Source organism: Biomphalaria glabrata, unplaced genomic scaffold (genome assembly GCF_947242115.1).
Source record: "Biomphalaria glabrata unplaced genomic scaffold, xgBioGlab47.1 scaffold_20, whole genome shotgun sequence".
Taxonomy (NCBI): Eukaryota; Metazoa; Mollusca; class Gastropoda; family Planorbidae; genus Biomphalaria; species Biomphalaria glabrata.
Genome location: NW_026602928.1, coordinates 427,239 through 452,973, shown reverse-complemented (window position 1 = coordinate 452,973; position 25,735 = coordinate 427,239). Strand labels below are relative to the sequence as shown.

General features: G+C 36.6%; 1 pseudogene; it reads right to left on the bottom strand.

Moving 5' to 3' along the window:
* LOC129924143 (peptidyl-glycine alpha-amidating monooxygenase-like) overlaps positions 1–19,212 on the bottom strand; it is an 83,933-nt pseudogene extending 64,721 nt beyond the window's left edge.
* Positions 19,213–25,735: the final 6,523 nt, after the last annotated feature.

Sequence of the window (25,735 nt, the reverse complement as noted above, 5' to 3'; positions counted from 1 at the left end):
CTAATCTAATTCTCCCAGATAGAAATATTAATCTATTTAACTGCTACTTTCCACCAGACAAGGAAATAGAGATTGACCACATACAAATACCTGACCAAGAAGACTGTCTAATCTTAGGAGATATGAATAGTCACTCTCAGAGCTGGGGATACCCAGACCTAAATGCCAGGGGAGAAGAAATTGAAGAATGGCAAGCAGAGAACAGACTTATCTTGCTTAATAAACCTGAGGATAAACCAACCTTTTTCTCAAGAGCCTGGCTAACATCAACCACTCCAGATCTAGCCTTTGCAACTGACAACTTATCCAAAAAGTGCACAAGAGAAGTTGCAGACCAGCTAGCCACCAGTGACCACAGACCCATATTGATCAGTATCGATACCTTCTTCAAAATATCAGAAAACTCCACCATCCCCAGATGGAACTACAAAAAAGCCAACTGGCACCTATTCTCAAAGCTCACAGACCTATACACAACTTCAATAAACTGCAAATCAAATCAGGTTAATAAGTCATTCTTAGCTTTCTCCAAAGCAATCCTCCTAGCAGCTAAGGAATCAATTCCCAGAGGAGCAAGAAAAGATTATATCCCCAACTGGTCTGATCACCTTCAACAACTCCACACTGCCACTATTGAAGCCAGAAACACAGTAGAAAATAACCCTTGTATAGAAAATAACATAAATCTAAAAGCAGCTAACGCAGTTTTCAGGAAAAATTATCTTTCCGCCATGAGGAAAAGTTGGCATGAAAAAAACAGAACAACTAAACGTAGATAGAGACGGCCACAAACTCTGGCATATAGCCAAATGTCTCAACCAGGAAGAAAACAGAACAACTCCTATAGTAAAAGAAAAGGACAACAAACCCCTGAAAGGCCAAGAAGCAGCAAATGAATTCATTAAGTTTTTCCAAAGCGTAGGACAAATACAAATTAATGAAAGTAGAAATAAAGATGTAAGCTCAGAAATACAAGATAAAATTAAAGAAAACAATCCAGCTTACTCCTTGGGAATGACCACTAATCTTAAAATGAAGGAACTAGATGAATCCCTAAAAGTCCTCAAACCAAAACAAGCCCCGAGCCCAGACAAAATATCTAATGACATGCTTCTTAACTTGGGTCCTCAAGCCAAAAGAAAACTGCTACAAATATTCAATGCTAGCTGGAAATCTGGCAGAATTCCAAACATCTGGAAAAAAGCCATTATGATACCTATACTAAAGCACGGCAAACCAAGAAATAAACTGGATAGCTACTGTCCCATCAGCCTCACTAGCTGTACTTGCAAACTGTTGGAAAGAGTGATAAATAGAAGGCTGACATGGATCCTTGAGTCAAATAACCTACTCACTGAAGCCCAGGCTGGCTTTAGAAAAGGCAGATCAACAGAAGATCAAATCGCCTTCATCACACAAGAAATAGAAGATGGCTTTCAAGAAAAGAAACCAACAACAATTGTGTGGGTTGACTTAGAAAAAGCATTTGACAAAGTCTGGGAACAAGGTCTCTTGCTCAAGCTAATCCAGCATCACATATCCCACAGAATGTACAACTGGATAAAGGAATATCTAAATAATAGAAAAGTCTTAGTTTGCATGCAAGGACAAAGAAGCCACACAGTGGGTATAAAAAATGGCGTCCCCCAAGGAGGAGTCCTATCACCAACACTGTTCCTAATATTCATAAACGATCTAAATCAAAACCTACCAAGAAAAGTTAAAAGCAGCATGTATGCAGATGACCTTGCCTTAATTAGCACAGAAGAATATGTAGGAACATCGAAATTTCGATTACAGGATGCTCTCGATAAACTCAATAATTGGTCCAAAGACTGGGGCATGTCCATTAACACAAAAAAGACAACATATACCATATTCTCACTGTCAACAAAACAACAAACAATAAAATTAACATTAGATAAGGAAGCTTTAGAAAAAAATGACAGCCCTACATATCTTGCAGTGACCTATGACCCGAGACTAACCTGGAAAAACCAAATAGATAAAACACAGAGTAAAGGCATCCGGAGACTATCCCTCTTGAAAAAATTAGCTGGCACAGATTGGGGAGCTAATCACAACATCCTGAAAAAGACTTATACCAGTTATGTAAGACATGTACTAGAATATGGTGCCACAGCATGGGGCTCAGCAGCCCAAACCAACCTAAGAAAAATAGACAAGGTTCAAAATATTGGTCAAAGGATAATGACAGGAGCAATCAAAACAACACCCATAAGAGCTATGGAGGAAACCGCTGCCCTGATCTCTCTGGATGAAAGAAGAGAAATAAAAATCCTTTCCCAATTCATTAAATTGGAAACCTTGGAGAGGCACCCACTCAGAACAAAAATACATAAAACTGACACAAAAAAACATCTCAAAAGGAACAATTTCATACAGGAATCTCTAAACCTAAAAAAGAAACACCAACTTGAAAAAATTACTCTGGAATCCTGGATACACTATAATGAATCTCCACCCTGGGACGAAAGCCCTCTTCCTACTATAAGGGACCATATTGAAAACATAAAAAGAAAATCTGATTACAGACCAACAGAGGAAATAAAGAACTGTTTTCTACATACCAATTACCCTAGCAATCAGTGGATCAGAGTTTACACGGATGGCTCATCCCATAAAGCCACCACAAATGGAGGAGCTGGAATACTTATCGAATGGCCAGATGGAGGAAAACTAGAAAATTCCATTGCAACTGGAAAGCTCTCTGACAGTCACAGAGCAGAAAGGGAAGCACTAGCTGCTACCATGCTAGCAAATCATCCAAGTTCCCCTCACAGTCAGATTGTCTTGCTAACCGATGCAAAAACAACCCTCCAAAGCTTGCAAAACTCTGATTCCTCTTATATTAAAAACCTCAGAACAGTACTTACAAAGCTCAACAACAACAGCAAAAAAACTGTTATTCAATGGATACCAGCCCATATACAACTAGAAGGAAATGAGAAGGCTGACACACTCGCCAAGAGTGAGAGAACTAACTCTCAAATAAACTCTGCACTTTATCCAGAAGAAATGAAGAAATTAATTGTAAACAAAATAAATGAGAAATGGACGAGCTCTCATCCAAATCACAAGAAAGATGAAGCTTACTATAAGCTATCCCGACAAGACCAACGTCTAATCTTTCTCAGGACCGGACACAACAGAATGCGACAACACATGCACCGGAAGCTCAAAATTGGAGCCAGTGAAATCTGCCCATGTGGAGTATCACCAGAGAATGCCGACCACGTCCTCCAAAACTGCTCTCTTTACCAAGAGGCCCATATAAGACATTGGCCCCAAATCACCCCAATAGAAAGAAAACTATATGGAGAGCTCCCTGATTTGGAAACCACTGCGCAGTTCATCTCATGTATTGGTCTAGTCATATGAACACTCCAACATAACAATGAGAACGATGAAGAAGAAGAAGAAGAATTAGTTATTAAGAGTTACGAGCAAAGTAATCATTCTTACAAAAAGTTGTCAGCTTCATAAAGGAGGAATTGTCTTTTTTTTTTTTTAAACTTTTTTTTATGTTACTTGCATACTTAGAATGAGAACAATAAACTGACCTAGACAAGAATAGTGAAAGAAAGAGGGACAGAAGGAAAAAACAAGAGAGACTTAGAGTGAGGACAATGGAAAATTCAAGCTAAACTAAGCAACAAGACCTAAAAGACAGTGGTCTATGTCTAGCAGAATAGCAGAATTATGACCCTCATAAGAAAAGACACACAAGCCACAGTAAAACAAATACAGAACACTACAGATATCGACATGCAGGAAATACTTCTATGGAGAGGAGATACCAATCCAACAAAACAACTAGATGGAACTATAAAAAAAGCTAACTGGGCAGCTTTTTCACAAGAAACAGACACAAGACTATCAAGCATAATTGACACAGACGTCAAATCAACCTACACAACTATAGTCTCCAACATCTTACAAGCAGCAAAAAAACACATCCCTCGAGGCCAAGTTAAGAAATACAAACCTTTTTGGACACCTGAATTAGATAAATTAGTAAAAGAAAGAAACATGGCCAGGAAGACTATAGAAAAAAAACCTACTAGAGAGAACAAGACAACCTACAACAAATTGACAGGGCTTATAAGATACAAAATTAAAACAGAAAAAAAGAAAAAGTGATCACAACATGCAAACAACTAGATCTAAACAAGGATGGTCAAAAGGCTTGGACCCTTCTGCACCGGTTAGCAGGAAAGAAACAAATAACAAACCCCCAACCTATAAAAGGCACTGACGACATAATAACAGAAAACCTTAAAAAGGCTGAAACCTTCAATAAATATTTTGCCAGCATTAACAAGTCAAAGCCAAGAAAACAACTGGACCAGGCCTTCAGTAATATCTTAAAGAAAGAAGAAAAAGCTCCAACAGTCAACTGTCAGATCTTTGACACTCCCTTCACTCTACATGAGCTCAATACTGCCCTAAGTAGCCTCAAGTCAAGAAAATCCCCTGGACCCGATAAAATAACAAATGAAATGATTCGGGGACTAGGACCACAGGCCCAAAACTGTATACTTAACTTTATCAACCATACATGGAAAACTGGAGACATACCACAGGAATGGAGAACTGCAAACATAATACCCATTTTAAAGAAAAATAAACCACCTGGAGACTCAAAAAGTTATAGACCAATATCTCTAACATCCAACATTGGCAAAATGGCAGAAAAAATTATCAATAACCGACTTTATTGGTGGCTAGAAAGTACTTGCTCACTCCACAATGCACAAGCTGGCTTCAGGAAAGCAAGTAGAACAGAAGACCACCTCTTTCGTTTTATCCAGGACGCAGAAGAAGGGTTTCATGAAAACAAGCACACTACAGCAGTATTTATAGATTTGCAGCAAGCCTATGATAGAGTGTAGAGAAAAGGTCTATTTTTGAAGATGAAAAAAATGGGCATCCATGGAAAAATGTACAGCTGGATCAGGGCATTCTTAAAAAACAGAACCATCCAAACCAGATTCGAAGGTGTCATCTCTAGTAAAAAAAGTTTGGAAGAAGGACTACCACAAGGTTCAGCCCTTAGCTGCACTCTCTTTCTGACCTTTTAATTTGGACTACAGAGAAATATCCAGTGCTGACTAGATCCAAACTAAATAGAGCCCTCACAACTATCTCCACATATTCAAAATTATGGAAAATGGAAATAAACAAAGAAAATCTTTAGCCACAGCAACAAAACAGCAAAAAGAAACTACATCCTAAAAATAGACTCTCAGCTAATAAATAAAGAAGAAAATCCAACATATCTTGGTGTAAAACTAGACCAAAGACTGTCTCTAAAACACTTTATGTCAGATTTAAAAGAAAAGGCATCACAAAGATTAAACATAATAAAACACCTAGCAGGAACATCCTGGGGAGCTGAAAAGAAAACCTTAAGACAGTTATACACTGGATATGTCAGATCTGTAATGGATAACTGTCTCTCCATACAAGTAGCTGCCAACAAAACCTATCAATCATCATTAGATACAATCCAAAACCAAGCCTTGCGGCTAATTAGTGGAGGTATGAGAACTACTCCCACAGCAGCCTGTGAAATAGACTCCAATATTGAACCTCTTAAGTTAAGGCGCAACAGAGCAGGATTAGAAGCTATTGAGAGATACAGAAGGTTGGAGGAAATATAGGAAAAACAACCAAAAAAAAGCAAAGGACTCTGATCCAACTTACTGACGAACTAGCCCTAAAACACCACCTACCCAATAACAGAGAAAAAATTACCAGGTTTTCAAACATTACACCCGGACTAAACTACAAACAACCAACCATCAAAACACATTTACTAAATAACACCTTAACAAAAGAATCAAATCCACTGGAGCTCAAAGTAGGCACGCTTGAAACAATCGAAAGCTATAAAAAAACAGCTATTTATACAGACGGATCGGCTTTCAAAGCTACCATCAATACTGGTCTTGGTGCCTTCCTGGTCTTCCCTAAAAATAAACACTTTGAGATAAGCGCACCCAGTGGCGATTACTGCTCAAACTTCCAAGCCGAAATTGAGGCAATTACCATAGCACTTCAGACAGTGGAAAACAAATTATATGAAGGAGTGCAACCACCATCAGATATTGTTGTCTTTACAAACTCCCAATCTACTCTGCAAGCACTTAACAGCAGCACCTCAAACAGCCCAAGAGAGTTGACAACACTCATTGTGATAATCCACCAGATGATATCAAAATTAAATATCAATATCACACTACAGTGGATCTCTGGACACATTGGCATCATGGGAAATGAAAAGGCAGATATAAGCTATCAAAGGCAGGTTCATCTATGGAACAACCAGATAGACCTGTTAACTACCTCACCCTAAGGTCAATGTTAGTCAACAATCACAAAGAGGAGTGGCTCATCCAATGGGCATCAGGAAACACAGGCAGAGCCATGTACAGAGAAATGACTACGCCTAACAAACTGGACAGTATTAACTTCCTCCCCCGCAAAGAACAATCTACAATCTTCCAACTAAGAACAGGACACACACCACTATTAAATTACCACCTGAACAAAATAAACTCCACACAACTACCCCTTTGCAGACGCTGCGCCCACCCCTTTGAAACCGTAAACCATATCCTCTTTGAATGCCCCTCCCTAATCCACCTTAGGCAGACCCTACTTCCACTACAGCCCAACATAACCAACACCCTGTACGGCAGTGCTGAACAACTGAAGAAAACAGCACACTTTTTTTCCTTGGCACAGTCTGCAAAAGAGCTCACAGCTCAGCAGCAATAAAGCTGGCTAGAAGAAGTTTTACAGTTTTGTGGACTCAGGAGCGCCCTTAAAATCCTGAAATTAAAAACCCAGTCATCATTCGGATTCAAACTCGAGACCCCTCAGTTTGAAAGCCAAGTGCTTTACCACTTATTCACCACAACCTGTCCCATAGAAAAAAATGTGCTGTTTACTTTTTAGCTGTTCTACACTGCCATACAGTCTTGGTTATTTTGTGGTAATTGGTTCTGTCTGCGATGAATTAACTTCTGTGAAATTTCCTTTATTAATTCACCATTGTGTTTATTATATTTCTAAGTAAAAAGAGAGAATGGTGTCAGATCATGTCTCAGTGGTTCAAGTGTAGTTACATAAATAATTTAGTGTTCTTGCTACAAGTCTGGAGCATAAAATTGAAACAATTTCAGAAACTCAATGAAGTCTCATACAAACTAGAAAATCTTGATGAATTTTATTTTTATTTAATGTACATAATCCAGCTCAGGCTTAGAACAGTCACAAAAACAGTGTTTCTTGTTTTAAGCACCAAAGAGTTGTTTTTTTAATATTTGGCATGTTCAATAGAAGTGGAAGAAAGAGAGAAAGAAAAATATTGTGGGGTAATAGCTTGAACAAATTTGCTTCTTTAATTTTTTGTTTGTTATTTTTTTGTTGCCAGTTTCAACGTGATGCTAAATGCTGAAACAATGAACAATGCATACATATAGCATATGTGAAGCACTAGGGTCCACATTTTTATAAGAGAAATTAGTGAATTATATAAACACAATAAGGGACTGTAACAAGCAGGGCAATAACCAGTAACCCCAGAAACAGTCTTTATATATGTAATATGTATGCATCATTCAGTTTCGAAGTGAGACTGCAATTTGTGTTTTCCGTTAACCAGGAGATTATTGCAAGCTTCATTCAAAGACCAATGTCTGAGTACCACTCATGGAATCAAATTTTTAGACAGTCTTACTTACATGAGGTTAAGTGAAGAAACATGAAGTTAATCTTAAAAAGAAATTTAAAACAAAAATCTAACATAAAATGGAAAAAAATCTTACAGTCTGTACTTTGTCTTGTGTTAAACGAACAGCCAAAAGAAGCAAGCAAAAGCTTCATCAGCTTGAAACCACATCAGGTCCACATCTTTTAGTGCTGATCCCTTGATGTACATGACTCTATCAGACCTCTATTAGAAGACTTGCTTACTGGTTTCCAACTCACAAGGACACAGCAGAATTACATCTCTATTCTTGAAAAAAAAAAAGATATATAAGGTTAAGCATTCTGATAGCTGAATTGAACATTTTTAAGTTTCTTGGGTTAAATTTTTTCTTTACAACTAATCAAGTTTTCAGTCCAATTTCTTTTGAAATATAGACAAATGGTCAACATCTTTACAAACTATATTTATTACAACTGTTTCTTATTGCTTTAAACTCAGATCTCAAAAGTGAAGTTTAGGAGATAGGTACTTGCAATCTATGAGAGATGATATAAAGCTCTTCTGTTTATGTGGTAATGGTTAACAAGGGTGTCATGTGGCCAGCAAAATGACCAACTTATTTCAGGTACCCATTAGAATTAGGTGGATACCCCCTTTTGCCAGCACTGCTGAGGAAATGTATGTATTCCTATTCATTTTTTATTGATAAATTCTTAAAGTACAATGAGTAAAGAAGTGAATACACTTAAAATAAAACCAAAACCTTCCACTTTAATTTTTGGCCTAAAGTGACACTTTTTGTCACCAGTACTGGAGAAACACTCATATTATATATATAAATATATATATATAACATATAGTTCGTCCATCGTGGTTCGATGATGACCACTTTGTCATCCAGGGGGCTGAGGGCTTTGCACTGGGGTTTTATGCCTCCTCATGTGGCTGGTGAGACCTATGTGAGCCCGGAATATTCGGACGCACACTGGGCAGGTTATTCCAGCTGGAGCTAGTGTCGTTTGCCTTGCTTTTCTTTTCTGGCGTTTTTCTTCTGCCAGCGTTGTTCTTTTTTTCTCAGCAACCTGTGCGCCAGTTTTCACAGCGCGACGCCATGATGCTCTGTCATGTGCCTCTGTCTCCCAGGTGCCTGGGTCTATGCTGAACGCCTTCAGAGAAGCTTTGAGGGTGTCCCTGAAGCGCTTTCTTTGACCACCTTGCAAGCGCTTTCCTTCGCTTAGTTGGCCATACAAGAGTCGTTTAGGGATGCGGTGGTCTTTCATTCTGTAGATGTGACCTGCCCATCGCAGCTGGGACTGCATCAGGATTGTGTGGATGCTTTGCAGACACACTCTTAGAAGAACTTCTGTATCTGGTATTTTGTCTTGCAATTTGACATTTAGTATTTTTCTGACATGTCATGTGGAAGTGGTTCAGTTTCTTTGCATGTTTACTGTACACTGTCCATGTTTCTGAGGCATAGAGCAATGTAGGGAGGATGACAGCTCTATAGACCCCTAGCTTTGTGTTTGTGGTGAAGCCACGTCTGTTCCAGACAGTTTTAGACAGTCTGCCATAGGATGCACTGGCCTTGGCGATACGCAGATCGATTTCACTATCGATTTTTCCATTCCTGGAGAGTGTGCTGCCAAGATATGTGAATTTGTCCACTGCGTTTATATCCTGTCCATTTATAGTGATGCTTGGATCCAAGTAGGCTTTCCCAGGAGCAGGTAGATATAAGACTTCAGTCTTGTTCGTATTGATGGTAAGGCCAAAGTCTGAGCATGCTCTTGAGAAGTCACTGACGATGCTCTGCAGATCGTTTTCAGAGCAGGCATTTAGGGCACAGTCGTCAGCAAATAGCAAGTCTCTGATTACTGCTGCATTTGTTTTTGATTTTGCTTTAAGCCGCCTCGGGTTGAATAGGCCATCATCAAATCTGTATGATATATTTATCCCGTTGTTTTCTCTATTTGTGAATGCATCTGTCAGCATAGCGGAGAACATGATACTGAACAGTGTAGGTGATAGGACACAGCCTTGTTTTACCCCGTTTGATACTTCGAAGGGCTTATATACATATATATATGTTCCATCAAAAGACAAGATAATTACTTTGCAATTCTTATGTCAATCTAGTCGTGCAAGTCAATCAGTGAATTACTCTGCTAAGTCATTGGTTTCCCTTGCTGATTCAGGCAACCCATACGAGGTATGCATTAGAGTTTAGTGGACTCTAAGGCATCCTTGATTCCAGAAGTTCAAAACACAGTCTTCATCTGTATTTGAACTCAATATCCCTCAGTTTGGAAGCCAAGCATTTTACGACTCAGCACCCATGCTCCCAGGTATGTTTGTAACTAATTTTTATTACATGGTTCCCTGGTCATATGTTATGCACTCTGGGATCCCCACCACCCTAGAGGAGGTTTGGATTACTACATAAACTTCATTTTTCAAGGAACATAAAAAAAAACTTTAAAAGAAACACTTTTTTTGATAACTAAAATCAAAATTTTCAACTAATTAATTAATTAATTTATTGCTTTTATATAGTGCAACTTTCATGCATATAGCATGCTCAGAGCGCTTTGGCTCAATCTCATTTGTGGACCAGTAGGGGGTAGTTATCTGGGAGAAGGTTTTCCGTCCTGCCAATCTCAAGCGTACTTAGCCTCTAGATCCCACATCTAAAGGCAAAGATTAGTTTTAAATACTGATGAAAATAAATATTTATAATGTCAAATGGCCAAGTCAAATACATGCCCATGTGTACCTTTCTAGATTATTTGTGTATAGTTAAAGAACAAGGTATAACTAAGAGACATTACAAAATATTATTAACTTAGCTTCATAATGAAATATGTATATGATTGATTAATAAGATTATGAAATACATTAAGATTATTTATTTGATAATGCCCAACTATATAACATTACATTGAGACATGGTGGCTGAGTGGCTTCCGAACCAGGGAAAGTTCTGGGTTCAAATCCTGGTGAAGACTGGGATTTTTATTTTGGGATCATATGGAACTTATGATTCCATCCAGTTCTAATGGGTACCTGACATTAGTTGTGGAAAAGTAAAATCGGTAGGTCATTATGCTGGCCACATATCACCCTCATTAACTATGGGCTACAGAAACAGATGACATTTACATGATCTTCCCAATAGATCACAAGGTCTGAAAGGGGAACTATAAAATAACATAGCAAAATTATGAAATAACTGTAAAAATACTTAGCTAGATTATGAACTAATCCTAAAAATACTTAGACTAGATTATGAGACTTGAGTATGATTACCTGGCTAGGTATAAAAACAAATGCCATGGAAATGGTTAGAATCATTAACAGTCAGCCCAGCCAAATGTCAGAGGAAACATCTCCATAGCCAACAGTGGAGAACGTGACAACAGCAAAATTGAAAGACTCAAAAATGTTGAAGCTTGAGCTGCTGCTTCCTCTCTGAATGTGTTGAATAGTGCAGATACTTGAAGGAAGGAAATCAAAAAGAAAACTTAAGTTAACTCATGTAAACCTATGTATATTTATGTTTATTACTGACAAAAAAATAAGGCAAGCTATTAACTCAAGAAACTGGGTCAGAGAATACATGGTCACTTAATTATAACTAATTATTTATTCAATTTAACTCACACTCTGTCAAAAACTAACTCTACAGCACAATTTCTAGAGGCTATATTTTAGATTCTGATAAAAAAAAAATTTAGGCTATATTACATTTTACACAGCACTATATCTAGTCTAGGCTACTTAGCACATAGACACACATAGATTTATTTATTATTGTTCTTTGGAATATACATATTATAATTAATAATTAATAGCTTTTATATAGCGCTACTTTCATGCTTATAGCATGCAGACCAACAATTGACAAAGAACCAGCATACAGACCAACAATTGGCAAAGAACCAGCATACAGACCAACAATTGGCAAAGAAAGCTTACATGAATAGTCCAACAATAATGGCATAAGATTAGTGAATTTTGCATCAGGAAAAGGAATGTCTATCTGCAACACTAAATTTTAACATGAGAGTATTCACAAGGTAACCTGGATCTCACTCTATTTAACACCCAGAATCAAATAGATCATATACTCATAGATAAGAGACATGGATCGGATATACTAGATCAGAGGTGTGCAAATTACGACCCACGGGCCACATGAGGCCCACCTAACTGTTTTATGCGACCTGCGCATACCTACAGAAATTAGGTGAGCTCATAGATTATACATATAAAGAATGCAAATATATAAAAAATAACTAATTTTAAATATCTATATAAATTATTGAAATTTCTGATTCTTATCAGTTATGATGAAGAGGTGAAAGAAATAGTCTCTACACATCATTCTAAAAAGCCTAAACTAAACGTAGCATAAATTCTTATTTGCAATATTTTAAAGATCCAGTTAAAGATTCAAACTCAGAGAAGTACTTGAAGATTTGGAAATAAAACATTCCAATGTTCGGTACCACAGTAGTGTCCGCTGGCTTAGCATGGACAAGATATTGAGAAGAATATAGGATTTCAAGGAAGAAATTGTTATGTTCCTTGAAGGACATTGACTATGACTTTGCTACTAATATTTCTAATGAAGAGTGGAAGACTCAAACTTTTTTTTCTTCGGAGGTAATGCACATGAAATGTATGTGAATGCTAAATCTTTTCAAACAAAACTTTCCCATTTTTCCAGGCAAGCAAGTGAAAACAGATTTTGACATTTTCCTTTGCTGAAAGGTAAAACTATTTCTAGTAAAACGGTTGAATTCTTTAAATTCTTTGATTGTGGAATGGGCTGAATACTTTGAGGGGACAATGAAGTATATGAACTGTCACATTGGAGGACCAGATCCCTTAGAGAACCAACACTCATTGAAACATCAGAAATAATTAGGACCACGAAGAATCACAAAGCACCAGGAGAGGACCAAATTACAGCAGAACTAATTAAATATGGAGGAAAAGACTTAGATTCCCAAATACACAGACTAATATCCAGAATTTGGGAAGAAGAAGTAATACCAACAGAATGGGAAACAGCTCTTATAATCCCAATACACAAAAAAGGATCCAAGCTAAAGTGCTGCAATTACAGAGGAATCTCTCTACTAAATGTGACTTATAAGATCCTGTCTAGGCTTATAACTAAGAGGCTTGGAAAATACTCAGAAGAAATCTTAGGTGACTACTAATCTGATTTCAGATCAGATAGATCCACAACTGATCACATCTTCACACTAAGATTTATAATAGAAAAATGCCTTGAATACAGCATACCTATCCACCAACTCTATTTAGATTATAAAATGGCCTATGACAGTATCAAATGGAAATATCTATATGACACTCTACAAAATTTTTGAATACCTAACAAACTGACAAGACTTATACATATGACTTTAAATAACTCAAAAAGTAAAGTCATGATAGAAGGAGAACACTCACTGGAATTTAAAATTAAAAGAGGATTAAGACAAGGTGACTCACTTACTTGCATGCTTTTCAATTTGACACTGGAGAGTTTTAAGAAATAAACACATAAACTTGAGGGGAAATATTACTAACTTTTTAAATACTTCAGGAGAGAAAATATGGTTCCACAACCAACAGGGACGATATATAGCTAACCTCTACAATACCTTGCTTTATGCAGATGAATTGCCTTATTGGGTAAAGAAACCTCTGACATTGCTAGTTTTTTCACACAACTAGAAGCATCTCGACCAGCAGGACTTGAGGTCAATGACAGTAAACCCAAGTACATCGCAATGACAAGAGACAATCAAAAAGATAGGACCATATATTAAAATCATAAATCACAAATTTGAAAATGTCAAAGCATTCAAATATCTAGGAAGTACAATTGATTTAAAAAATGACCTACTAAACAGAAATAAAGGAAAGAAAAGCAGGAGGCAACAGGGCATTTTATAGCACCCACCATTTACTTAAGAACAAAACAATATGAAAAAACAAGAAAATAATATACAAAACCATAAGACCAGCTGCAGTGTATGCAAGTGAGACCTGAATGCTGACAAAGACAACCGAAAATATACTAAATACTTGGGAACGTAAAATTCTAAGGAAAATCTATGGTGCTATACAAGATGAAACAGGGTGGAGGACATGTACTAACCATGAGATATATCAATTGTATGAAGACCCACAGATAGTGACGGAGATAAAAGGCTAAGGAGAGATCTGAATGGAGGGATGTGTTGAACCCAGCTAAAGCCCTCCATGGGCTGTAGTGCCATTGGGATGGATGGATGGAAAGTGTTTCCTGCAAAATGACTGAAAAATAATGACAACATTAAAACAAAAAAAATATTTGCTCTATTCATATTTTACGATGTCTTAAGTATTTCTTTCAAAATAACTATTTTGTATTAAATAGGCTAAATAAGATCTAGATGTAGTGATAAATCTCATCATCTTGACATCATATGTGATAAATATACATGACTTGATCATCATATACATAAATCATACAGGAATGGACTGGATTTCTAGATGCACTAAGATTCTACATCATGCAACAATACAGGATTACAGGCAGCACTTTGGCTTTCTTACTGTCACTAATACCGTAGTCTAACTGTAATACTTGATCTAGATTCAGATCTAGACTCTAGTAGACTGTCACTTAGTTTACTCATAGTCATAGTCACCATATAGATCTAGATATCATAGTTTCGGTCAGATGTGAAGACCTCCCGCAGGAGGACGGGGGATGGTAGTGGGCATGGTTTGAACCCATGACCATCGATAAATTCAAACGACAGTCCAGTGCACAAACCGCACGACCAGGCAGCCATCCACAAATACTACATCTAGAGATATAAATATATATATAGAGAGAGATAGATCTAGAAACTAGAATCTATATATACTAATAATGTAATATAGATCTAATAAAATTATATAGAGAGTAGTTTATTTATTTACATGAATTCGGACACTAGCTGTTTTTGTGGTCATTAAATCTTTATTTTGATATTTAATATGAAACTAGCATGTCCATTTCCAATGATTCTGACCCAATTTCCTTCCATTTAGCTGTCTTTTTATGTAAGAAAAAAGAATTTCAAATGTCTACATCAGGTTTTTGTTTTTCCCTATGTTACCCGGAGGACTTTACCTCTTCCTAGGATTAAGAGAATATTTTTTTGGTTGGCTAAGTCTAGTCTATGCTAATGAGCCCGGCAATACTTATTCTGTTTTTTGGAGCTGTTTTATTTGATTCATAAACCAAGTTGTTTGATTTTATACAACAAAAATAATAGGGTGTTTGAATTAAATTACGATTTTCTTTACCAAAATTTATTTCAGACAGCCAGCTTTGGACATCAATGTTAATGATCTTATATTATATTTGTTTGTTTTTTTCATAGAGAATAAATGGGCAAATGTTTGTAGTGAGCTTGGTACATTGAATGTAGTTAAATGCCTAGATCTAGACCTACTAGATAGATTTATAGAGAGAGAATATAGAGGATTCAGCTATTTAGGCAAGAATGGCTATCCTAACCTGTACTATACTACAAAAGATCATCTGTATTAGAAATTTATTAAATTAATTTAATAAACAAAAAACAAAAATTTAGTTAATGTTAAAATAGAATTAAAATCAGAGTTTATTGATGCCTAAATATAGAGACTGTCTGAAATAAATTAAATGGTCTCTGGAATGCGTAGGACGTAATCATCTTCTTTTTTGAAGTAACGTCTGTATTATATAAGATATATAAGAAGAATAAAATAATGTGGGTCAAATTTGTCTGCATTAAATGAAAACACACAGCCTCTTTGGCCTTAAATATAATAACAAATATAGGTTAGGGGTACAAATATAAGTAGTCATCCTTATTCTCCTTAAACTTAAACTAAAGAAGATTTTGATACTTATTTCTTTTCTATGTCGAACCATTGTCAAATAATGCGCTGTCAAAGTCAAACTTTGAAATTTTGGCCTATAGGTGTCCAAATAGCATAAACTACTCTAGATCTAGTTTATAAAAGATCTATTATAACTTATTATTATTTATATAAAATATATTACTATAGATCTAGACAATCACAATAGTCATTATTATCATAATAATAATACCATTATCGATATCGCCGTACCACTGTCTCATAATTTAAGAAAAACTGAGATAGAAAAACAAAGAAAATATGGGAACCTAGGCTTGGAGATTAAGCGTCTATGGAAATTGTCCAAAATAACAATATACCCCATTGTTATATCAACCGAGGGGATAATAACAACTGACCTCACAGACACCTTCAAGGCCCTTAACATTCCTAGGAACATCTTCGTTGCCTGTCAGAGGGCGGTACTGCTGCAGACCTGCCACATCACCAGAAAATTCCTCAGTGGAAACTGTTAAAGGGACTACGATGAATTTTGTTTCTCTTTAGCAAAACTCGACCCTGGCAGCGCCAGAGAATGACTACTCGTTCATTTCTAACATAATAATAATAATCTTTATTATCCATAAGGAAATTTGTCTTACAATTTGTGCATTACACCAAACAAAAAACATTATAACTATAAGAAACCAAAGTGTACATACACACCAGACTCACTCATAATTTACATGTGACAAAGTTTATACCAGATTGTTCTTATTTAATGATTTGATTGCCAGGGGAACAAAAGAATGTTTGTGTCTGTTTGTCTTTGCTATCGGTGTCTTGTATCTCTTTTGTGATGGTAAAATCACAAAATCCTGACACAAAGGGTGATTCTTTATTTCGAGGATCTTGTTAGCTTTTTTAGAGATGTTTGTCTCAAACAACTGCCCAAATGGGGTTTGTTTTTTGCCAATGATTTTGCCAGCAGCATTTAGGATTCTATAAAGTTTATTCCTATTTTTAATGCTCAGATTGCCATACCAGGCAGTGATATTGAAACTTAAAATATTGCAGATGTGAGCGTGATAAAACATAGCCAAGGCCTTTTCGCTAACATTAAACGAGGACACCTGACGCACCAGTAGTTATACTGGGTGATTTTAATAAATGCACCTTGAAGGGTGACCTACCCACCTTCTATCAACACATTTCATGTCCGACAAGAGAGAACAGAACTCTGGACTTATGTTATTGTAACATCAAAGGAGCATTCACATCTCGTGAAAAGCCACCACTAGGATCATCGGACCACAAAACAATACAACTGCTGCCTACTTACCTCTACAAAACTGAAAGAAGGAAAAATCATTCAAAAACGTACAAGAATGGACTCAAGACAATATTCTCAAACTACAGGGATGTCTAGACTGCACTGACTGGAATTTGTTTAAAGAGACCACTTCCAATCTGGAAGAATGGGTCGACGCAGTGACAAATTACATCAAATTCTGCGAAAACATGTGTGTCAGCACTAAGAGCATCAAGATATACCCCAACAATAAACCATGGGTCACTGCAAAAATAAAATGGGAAATAATAAAAAAGAAAAGAGCATTTATGAGTGGCGATGGACAGACAAGGAAAATTGCTCAACGAAATCTCAACGTCGTTCTTGAGGAAGGGAGGAGAAACTACCGCACCAAGCTGGAAGACTCAATTAATACAAGTGGCATGAGACAGGCGTGAGGCATCATGAACAAAATGGCAGGAGCACAAGTCAAAATTAAAAATAATCTTGCTACAAGAGACGAAAAAACATTGGCCAACGAGTTAAATGATTTCTATTGTCGCTTCGCCACGAAAGATTTTAATTATCTAAGACTCAAAGCCCTTGAGGATGTCAATGTTAACAACTATTTTGAATTATACTATGACTATCTCACACTATCTGTCTATACTTTTATACTTTTAGTCTGAGTATAGTCACTATAGACTAGTCACTAGACTACTTAATTATAATACTAAAATAGTATGACTATCTCACACTATCTGAGTATCTGTCTATACTATTTGTCTGACTATACCATCACTATAGTCACTAGACTATACTTAATTAAAATACTACTATTTTATACTACATTTTTTCATACTAAATAAAATTATAATATAGTTAATGGACCTTATTCACTAATTGTAAACAAACAACATTTAGCCACGTGATTATCTATATCCTCTATTACTATACAAAGTATGCCATCCATAGTGGCTGTCACGTGATACATATTTTTTATTGTTTTATCAATATTACAATATAATGCCGTGGCTAAATGTGTTTATTTACGATTGGTGAATGAGGTCCATTAATATTATTTATACTATATTTTTATATTATATATAGTACTTATAGAGTCTATACTTTATTAAATTATTATAGTATTAAATTATAGTTACACTACTAACTAGTTATAGATCTAGACAATGTAGTCATCTAGTCAGTAGATCTACTTATACACATTATAATAGTATTATACCATTTAGTCAGTTTAGTATAGATTTCTATAGATCTAGATCTAATCAATCTAATCTATCTCTAGAGATCTATAATCTATATATTATTATATTTTAGATCTAGTCTATATTAACCCTTTCACCACTAAACAGTTGTCAGAAACTATCTATCACCGAAGACAGGCTTAGAGAAGGGATATATAACTATAACTCTGATCAACTCTGATGTATCAGTTATTTTAAAAAATCAATTTTATGACTAATTTCACAGGAAAAAACTAATTAGATCTAATAAAACCTAACAAAAATGTCAAAAACATTCTTTTTAATTTTATAATAGAAAAAAATACAATAGACCTAGGGTTCACAGTTCACATTCAGCATCATTGAATGATATTTAATGATATTATTATTAGATCTAATTATCATCATAAATAGGCCTGCAGAGCTCAAAAACACTAAAATATCATGTCATATTTAGATCTAGATCTAGTTGCCTTCCAATCTCCCGTTTCACTTTCACTAGATCTAACATATTCAATACTGGATCTAGATCTAAATCTAATCTAGATCTAGCTGCCTAGCATCAATTTTTTTTATTCATTTTCACTACTAAAAAAAATCGTTCTGAACTCAAATTTGTCAAATGAGACAAATTCAACAAATTTATACAAATGGCTCTAGAAACTCTAGATTAGTCTAGATCTAGAATCTAGATCTAGTCTAGACCCTGAGTAGACCTAGCCTAGTCCTAAGTCAATACTAAAGTTAAAGTAGTCGAGACCTAAAACAGTAAAACTTAGAGACTTAGTTACACTTAGTCACAATAAACTTAGTAAAACTAAAACTCTAAAAAATTCAATTGAAATTCTAAATTAAGTAAATTACTTACCCCAATCATTATTTATATCCATATAAACATTAATATTCCCATTAGAATCTTATTCTTTTAAAGCCTACACATAAGCCTAAATATGTTCCATTTTAAAGGCTAGCAAAAAAAAATAATTTTCAAAAAATCTTAAAACTCCATGCTGTAGAGATATAGATAAACAGCTAAAAATAGCTTTACTATCGCTCTTCTAGGTCAGAGTTAGTAAAGGTATAAATTTTTATTTAAAAACTAGCAGTGCGTGCGTAAACGAAACAACCCAAAATCGGCGACTTTAGTCGGCGCCTTCGACATTGAGGTCACGCTCTAGTTGTCCAGAAGGGCGTCGGCGCCGTAGGCGCCATTATCCCATTGGTGATTAAAAAGGCTTTTTTTCTAACTACCAGGCCTGGACGTGGGGCTCTTTACCTCTGTCCTGTCTGAGGGCTCCCAACGGTAGACGGCCATATCGATTGACTGGGCCAGACCGGACCGTGACGTGTAGGCTACACAGCGCACCGTTCCTGGGCCCCACTCGCTACAAGTGGCTGAGAGCAATGCTAACTGAGGGGAGCTTGTCTCATATTCCTATACTAATACTGTAACCGCCACTGTTCCGTACAAGGACCGCCACTCCAGCTAACGGGACACTGATGACTGGATCGGCTTGACGGACTTTTTGGACTTGGTTCCGGGCGTTTTTTCCATCCCAACCCCCGAGTGAGAGAAAAAAACAAAACAAAAGCTCACCCAGGGAAGCCCGACCAGGCCTGGTTCGCTACACGTAAGCTACTTAGACTATCTAGTTTCCACCACTAGACGTTTCCTCCGGAGGGCCACGCTGAGGCGACGGGTAGCTGGAATTTCCTCCGGCTAGTTGACTACCAGTAGCGGCGACTCCCGGCAACTCTAGTTGTCAAATGGTTAAAAATTGACTCTATAGCTTGCCATGTTTGTGTTTCAGACGTCAATAAGATAAACTTCTTGCAGAAGTAATCTTTTTTGTAATTCATATTTATAATTTTAAGTTCTCACATTCTGGTCTTCGCTTTAAATGCTCTAAATTTTAAATTATCTCGAATTATGTAATTTGAGATCGATCTAAGTAAGAAGGAATACTAATAAAACAAATATTGATCAATAGTCTAGGCCAGGCCCTAGACTATGCTGACATAGTTTGAACGTAGAATTTGTGTACGCTATTAACTTACCCACATTTTAACATGTTCAGATGATTCGTTTAAAAATGTTTTTTCATTGAAAAAGTCATTGTGATAGATAAATTTAGATACAGGAATTTAAGTTTGTAATGAACATATTGGTTTTCAGAATACGCACATAGATTACTTTGAGTGATCTTGCTCCTCGTCAGCAATGCAAATTACCTGAAACAAAAAGGTCTTTCAGAAGTACTGGATACACTATCTGGACAAGAATAGGAACATAAAAAAGGCAAAATATGAAAATACTTTTTAAAAAGCTTTTCTATGGTATGGGGAAGAACTCCACATTCGCAACTATAAATTTCAATATTGTAAAAGGAAAATTTCCCTTTCAGACCTTGCGATCTATGGGGCAGATGATGTTAAGGTCATCTGTTTCTATGGCCAACACTTAACGAGCAGGGTGTCATGAGGCCAGCACAATGACCAACCGCCTTTACTTTCCCAAATTAAGTCAGGTCACCATTAGATTTGGGTGGACCGAAATTCAAAATCCCAGTCTTCACCAAGATTCGGACCCAGGACCCAAGGTTTGGAAGCCAAGCGCTTAGCCAATCAGCCACCACGCCCCAGTACAAATTTGTTAATTTTGTTGTTATTGATTCATGTATTTTCTTCGCCAAGGAATAATTGTGCAAAAGTTTCACTCAACTTGATCCAAGAATGAGAATGGGTGAAATGACATGTTCAAACTTTTTACAGACAAGATTTGGTATACGCTTTGTAAAAAACAGGTCTATTGTGTAAGTGATGTGGTTTTTTTTTTAAAGTTTCTGACACTTCTTTTGTAATGAAGATCATTCATTCCAGGCCAAACCTCATGCGTGACGTCGGGGGGATGACGTCATTGACGACGAGCATTGAAGTGCATATCACTCGAACAGGCGGCCACCAGGGGCGTAGCTAGGAATTTTCCATCGTTGGGGGGCCCAGGGCTTGACCTCTTTTGAGGCCTCTGTATTTTGCGTAATATTTTTTTTATGTAAAAAAACACACTAATTTGGGTGCTTTCTCAAATGGGGGGGGGGGCGTGGGGTTTTTCAAATACTCCTCCCCCCCCCACACATTTTTTTTGTACAAAGCTTATATCAACTCTGTCTGTTTGGTCAAAAAGTTTTGTAGTTTTTTTGTTCAAAAAGTATTTTTTATGTGTTCTTGTTCATATATTAATTTTTAAGATGGGAATTTCAAGTCACTGTCCACTGAAGGAAAACCTAGATCAAAGTCAGCGCTATTGTGTCTCTAGTGCAGTGTTTCCCAAACACTTCGCACGTTCTGAGTATTTAGCGAAACTTTTCGCTTATTTGTTTTTCACTTGGTGGCCTTAATATGGATTGTGTATGTGTGTGTTTATATTGTTACGATCTTCTCTATCAGGCCTTCTGCAAACACTGCCAACAACACAACACATCTAAAACAACTTGACTACAAGAGCTTCAATAAACAAAGTGGCGGTTTAATGACAAATTACATCAACAACAGCCAATGAACACAATTGGCTACACTAACTGAAATGCTTTTCTTCACAACAGAACTGCCTAACTAATCCCTACAAGTCTCTCTAGCTCGTACAGCTACATCTTCGAGGACTCTCAAGGTACTGCACAGTTTTTCTCTTGCTGTCCTGGACTCAACTGTCCTTTCTTTACACTTTAATAACACACTCTTACATAACACGCACAACAATAGGAGGTTTCTTACCAAGGGGAATAACTCTACACACAAACACATACACATCAACACAATGTCAACATCTCTAATTTTTTCTTTCTCTCTTTGTGTTTCTCTTTCTCTCTCTCTCTCGTCGTTTGGTATGCTTTGATTCTAGTATCCTCCCTTTGTTTCTACAAAACTGTATTTAAAAAAAAATTTAAGATAGCATTAGGGGCACGAATATTTGTACAATGGGCTGAAGGTGACTAAAGATTCTCTTTCTCTCTTTAGGCACTGGAAAACATTGAAAAAAAAAACATAACAAAAACATAAAAATAACATTTTTAAAAAGCACCAAAAAAAAAAAAACAAAAAAAGAAAAAAAAAACAATGTTACAAAGACATTAAAAAAAAACAACTAAAAAAAAAAAAAAAAAAAAACGGACAGAAGCGAGACTCACTAGCCGATGTTTGCCTATCCGCTTCCACTAACATTTCTACCGAGGCGCCACCTTAAGGCCAGGGTGATCTGGAATTAACTCGGTGTCATTGAACCAGCTGTCTCTGCACCATTTGTCGTGGCGCCTTTATTGACCTCAACCTATCCCTTGGTTTGTTAGCCCGTTGGGGCACCACTCACGATCGCTCAACCGTCTTCCTCCATCCCTGTCTATCCTTTCAAAGACAAGCCCCTCCCATTCTTTTATGTTTGTTTTCTAATCGCTTTCTCTGTCTGCCTCTTCTTTTTCCTGGTATTGTTCTCTGAATGAAGGACTTTGCAAGTACTGAGGACATAATGGTATTGCCATAATATATTTTTTAACAGTGGTCAGCAGGCCTTCATTAACCTATTATAATGTCTTGAATTACTTTCCTACGCTCTTGCGCGCGCTCCATTGGCTTCCCGTGAAAGCGAGAATCGATTACAAGGTCGCCACACTTTGTCATCAGTGTATATATAACAATGAGATGCCCTTGTACCTTAGCGAACTGATTACTCCATATGTCCCCCAGAGAGCCCTGCGCTCAATGGACTCAACGCTTTTAGTAGTGCCACGTTTCTCCCTCAAAAGCTACGGTCTGCGTGCTTTTTCAGTTCACGGCCTACATTTGTTTGTTAACAGCGCTTTATAAATAAAATTATTATTATTATTATTATTTCCGACCCAGTGCAGTCTTGCCAATGTTGGCATTATTTTGACGAGAAACTCGTGCGCTAATGGACACACGCGATGGCTGTGTTGAAGCACGGAGATACTTTTGGGCTGTATGACACGTTGCGGGGTTGACTGCAGACACTTGGTACTAGATTGACACGTGATATGACGTAATTATCTTCCTTTTCGAAGTAACGTTTGTAATATGTAAGATAATTTTTATCGACCCAATCAAATGAAAATTGTTTGTCTAGAACTGACCATCTCAAGTAACTACTGTAACAATAACAATATAGATGCACGATATAGATACACATACGAACAACATTCGCACACGAAAAACACATACACACTCATAACCAGCGCTTTATAAATAGACTTCTATGAATTCTCGATGACAGAATGTTTATTTTAAATGAGGCCAAACATGGCGGGCTCCCTTTAATTATTGTTAACGAAAATCGAGTAAAAATAATTGGTATTTTGGTAATTTTCAGCTCTTATTATGAAAAGATGACCATTATTAAATGTATTTTTTACATATTAATTTTTTTTTTCAATGTTATCATTAAGTAAAATACGTACAAAACATGTTGAACTATTTGAAACATGTAAAAACTAAAAATCGATTTTTTTTCCCCAAAACTATCATTTTTGAGTGTTTCTCCTGCCCTTAAAGTGGCCAAGTAGACCCAGTTGCGAACTGCATATTTTGCCACAAAAAAGCAGGTTCTCTGGGGTCTAAGTTCTTTTTTTTTTTTTGCGTCGACTGCGCCTGTCTTATCTGATGAATTACAGACGTTACTTCAAAAGAAAATATAATTACGGCCTGTGAGAATACAGTTATGCTAGTTAATTAGTGATTTAGTATTTGCTAAGTCATAGCTTTTCCTGGCTGATTCAGACAACCCATTCCATGCTCTAGTAACACTATTGAAAAGGAGCACTAGTACACATTTGTCCTAGCATATGGAACAAGTAATGTGCTTTACCCATCTGTCTTTCTGAGTATTTTATTCTGTTCTGTTTTCAGACAAGATAATTTTTATCGACCCAATCAAATGAAAATTGTTTGTCTAGAACTGACCACCTCAAGTAACTACTGTAACAATAACAATATAGATGCAAATACGAACAAGATTCACACACGGAACACATACATACTTACAACCAGCGCCCTATATGAATGACAAAACAGTTCATAACGATATAGTACACACACACACACACACGCTGACCTATTGTATGACTGTGCAGCTGGATGAGTCAACCTTGCCTGGTATTGGTAATGTAGCATTAATTTTTATTTTGGTCGCATGGACATATGGTCATTTTATTAGGATCAAGCTTCACTCCCCCCCCCCCTATATTATTTTCGAGCTCTGCCAAGCGCATTAAATTAGATCCATTGATTTCTATTTCCAATAGACTTTTAGGCTAAAATGTCTGTAAAAGCTAAGAAACTTTTAAAAGGTAGATTTAATTGAAAAAATTATTTTGGGTAAGGATGATATTGGTAACAGGATTTTCTATTGGCACCGATAAAGGCAAACAACTGAAGACAAGACCTCACTGAATGTAGCAGGCCTATATATAGCTGGATAGTCCATAAATTAATGAAATTAAATTAACCATTTAAAAATGTTCCACTTAATAAACAAACATGCTCAAGCCAACATATGTGAAACACAAATATATATATGCAATAAATAATATATCACATTTATTATTGTGCATAGTGTGAGCTATGAAACTACGGATGGCTGCCTGGTCGTGGGATATTTTCTAGTGATATGTGGTCTCGAAAATCCCGGGTTCAAACCTTTCCTGGCATCCGTGGGAGTTTTGTTAATCCTCAATATAAAAATTAGGAAAGGTAAGATTTTAAACTGGAACCATGATTACACCTTCTTTTATGCAAAGACCGGAGGCCAAGCCGGGACACTCCATATTTCTATTATATTTATAGTATACCAGCCTTTAAATACAATAAGTTATGAGTCATGAATGCATCAATTCAAGTCTCTATACAGTATCCTGTTCACCAAGGCTAACGAGCCCCATCTCCCTGATGCTTACTAGTTTGTGCGGTCTATAATAATATTATCAGTGAGTCGACTTCTGTGTCATCTCCATCAAGTTGAATATTAATAGATATAAATATTTATTTATTATACTGTAGTAACTCCAGTGGCGGACCGAAAGGGTTAATGTGTGTGCGGCCTACTGATACACACGACTCAGGTCAATCACACAGGTCAACGGGTGTCGATAGACAAGGGACAGTACTGCTAGTTCACGCAAGTATGACCTGTGTTGTGGTCATGTGATCAAGAGCCTTCACGGCCGAGAGACACGGTGTGTAACAAGAGACAGATGAGTCCAGAACAGCAAGGCATAAGGACTGTGCTACCTTTGGTACATTCGAAAATGTAGCTGTACGAGCTAGAGAGACTTGTTAAGTTAGGCAGTTCTATTGTGTTAAAGCATTTGAATTTGATGTAGCCAATTGTGTTGAATTGGCTGTTGATGTAATTGTCATTAAACCGCCACTTTGTTACTAGAAGCTCTTGTTGTCAAGTTCTTGAGTTAGATGTGCTGTGTTTTGTAGTTGTGTTTGCAGAAGGCCTGGTAGAGAAGATCGTAACAATACTTTAAATGACCCGAGTATAATAAA